Here is a 3,244-nt window from a genome sequence, read left to right as displayed (position 1 = left end):
TAGTTGTGTCAGCCAGCCTGACATGGGGTGCCCTCTGGTGGCAGAGATTTGTATAACTTCCAACACCAAAATTGTTCAATTTTAAAAAAATTTACTCTGTACCTGATTATGTCTTCCCCCACGGTGTAAGGTCCATGAAAGACGGGATCTTTATCTTCTTCGCTCTCTGCAGTACCCCTAGCAGTTAAAACAGCGCCTGGCACACTGTAGGTGTCCAATAAACATTTGTTGGATGAATGACTGAAATGAGTAAGCTCCCCTGCTCCACAGCACTAATTATTAGGAAAATGCAAATCAAACTATGATGAGATACCCCCTCACACCCACTAGGATGTCTATCACAGATAAACAGAGAATAGCAAGTGTTGGAGAGGCTGTAGAGAAATTGAAATTCGTGCATTGCTGGTAGGAATGTAAAATGGTATAGCTGTTATGGAAAACAGGATGGAGGTTCCTCAAAAAATTAAAAACAGGACTATCATGTGATTCAGAAATTCCACTTCTGGGTATATAGCTAGAAGAGTTGAAAGCAGGGACTCAGATATTTGTACACCTGTGTTCACAGGAGTACTTTTTCCAATAGCCAAAAGGTAGAAGTAGCCCAAGTGGCCATTGAAGATATAGGATAAACAAAATGTAACCCATTCATAGAAATGAATATAATTCAGCCTTAAAAAGGGGGGTGAAATTCAGACATCAGCTACAACATCGATGAAACTTGAGGACACTATGCTAAGTGAAAGAAGCCAGATGCAAAAAGGCAAATACTGTGATTTCACTTATGAGGTTCCTAGAGTAGTCAGAGTCATAGAGACATAAGTTAGAATGGTGGTTGTCAGGGACTGGGAGGAGGGAGAAATGGGGAGTTAGTCTCTAGGGCTGGGGTTTCAGTCTTACAAGATCAAAAAAAGCTAGGAAACAGATGGTGGTGATGGCTACACAAAAAAATTGAATGTACCTAACAACCCTAAACTGTACACTTAAAATGGTTAAGATGACAAGTTTTATGTGTGTTTTACCAAATGTTTTTAAATGGGGGGGGGGGGCGTGCACGGGATGGGATGGGCCAAGAAGCAAGGTGCAAACCAGTATGTGCAATAGGGATTTGCCAGGATGTGCATTTTTAAAGCTCTAGAAGGAAGCATAAGAAACTAGGACTGAAGTTGGCTTGGGAAGGTGTGGGAACTGAGCAGATGGAGGGCCCGGCAGGTGTGACACTGGTCACATACCCTTTGAACGTTCTAATTCTATGTCAACAGGTCTCAGAAACTCCCAGCTGCTGATGGAAAAGCAGAAATGTCCTCATTCAAAGGTTACCTGCTGGCCATGTGACCTCCTCAGAATAATGACTTTCTGGCGGGGTTCACCTTGACCTGCCATTTGGGTCTTATCTCACTTGAAACCTAGCATGACCCCTCAGGCTCAACCCGCCGAGCATTTGCCTCTGCAGACAGTCCCACTCCCCGAGAGCTGCAGGGCCGGGGCACTGAGCGGGGCAGTCCTACTGTCTGCATGGAGGGTCTTTCATTCCGTGACCCTGCACTGCCCAGATCCCGGACCTGCTTCCCAAGCTCTTTGCCTAAGAGTAAGATTCAGGGGCACCTTCTCACAAGCCCCCCGGAGGACTGACCACCCTAGCACTGTCCGGGAGAGGTGGGAAGCAGCCCTGATGAGGATGAACACCTTCTGGGTGTGCGCTCCCTCCTCCCTTCAAAGTAACTGCTTTTTACCTCTCCTCTCATCCTCCCCTGCTCAGGAGAGTTAACCCCACCCCCTCCCTGCCCACCTCCTCCAGGGCTTGGTCCTCCATTCCTGCCCTCCCCACATTCCTGCCCTCCCCACACCGCCCAGCAGTCAGACATAAGTGGGTTTCATTCCTGCTCTGCTGCTCACAAGCTGTGGGGCCCTGGGGGAGGTGGTTATGCCTCCTGAGTCTCCTGGGTAAAATAAGGTCACAAATAAAGTAACACCTGTATATGCAACCTCCTGCAAGGGGGAGCGCTGCACACCTGTGCTGGGTGCTGGCCTGGTTCTGCCTCTTCGGCTGCTTGGTGGCTGCACAGGACTCTGCATCACAATTATTTGTTCAACTAGACATTTTTGTTTTATGCACATCTCTATATGTATGCTGTATTATACAGTGGCTAAGAGGTTTGTGTGTGTGTGTTTTTTTAAGTAAACCTATAGAAGAAAATGTAGGTGCTGAATAAATGCTAATTTAATTACCATTCCCATTAGGGTCTCAGTTCTCTCCTTTCTTAAAAACCCCTCTGATTGGCTACTCTCACAAATCTCTTTCCTTTCCCAGCCACGCTCCTGAAATGGCTACACTAAACCTGCTGCATCCACCTCTCTCTCCCCTGTCCTTCCGATGAACCGTCATGGGTGTCGGACTGTGCCTTCCAAGTCTGACCTCCCACCATGCTGCTGAGGGGCTGGCCCATTGCTCACTGCCATGAGGAGTTCACAGTTTTTCCCACTGCAGGGAGCTCATCTTCCAACACTCATCAGCCTCACCCAGGCACAAGGGTGCTCTCCAGGCCCAATTCCAGGTGTTAGGTTCCGTAAATGACGCAAAGTAGTGTCCCCTGCCCTTGCATTAGAATTACCTGGGAGCTTTAAAGACACCCATTCCTCAGCCCCACCCTGATGAATCTCCCAGGAAGGAAGTTCCAGAAAAAGAATTCTCACCCACCACCAAGCACCTGCTGTGCACCAGGCACTCGCATACATCAGCCTATTTAATTCTTTCTTGGTCTTATCATGTGGGCACTGTGATTGTCCGTGTTTTGCAGGTGAGGAAATTGAGGCTCAGAGAAGGTGGGTCCTATGGGGGAAGTGACGGAGTCAGGATTTGAAACTACGATTGTGTGGCCTCCTTGGCCATGCTTTTCTTCCCGAGACCACGCTTTTGCACACGTCACTAACTTAGCATCTGGTAGAGCAGCGTTTCTAGAAAGAAGTCAAGTGCACACAGGTCAGCTGGGATCTTGTTAATTCTGAGTCAGCTGGTCCTGGGCAGGGCCTGAGAGTCTGCCTTCCTAACAAACTTCATCACATCACTTCTTCCTCTGGGCAAAATATCCGCAGCTCTTTGCAAAGGTGTTTTGTGTTTGTTTTTCATGTAAACGCTATTCCTGCAGGCCCGAGAAAGAGACCAATCACAGTACTTATTTGCCACTCCCCAGCTTTCTCCAAGGAATGATCCTTCTCCTAAAGGTTTGGGTGGGGTTGTTTTGGGGGG

The sequence above is a fragment of the Myotis nattereri genome (assembly GCF_964212035.1).
Source record: "Myotis nattereri genome assembly, chromosome: 5".
Lineage (NCBI taxonomy): Eukaryota > Metazoa > Chordata > Mammalia > Chiroptera > Vespertilionidae > Myotis > Myotis nattereri.
Note: the sequence above shows the minus strand (reverse complement) of the source record.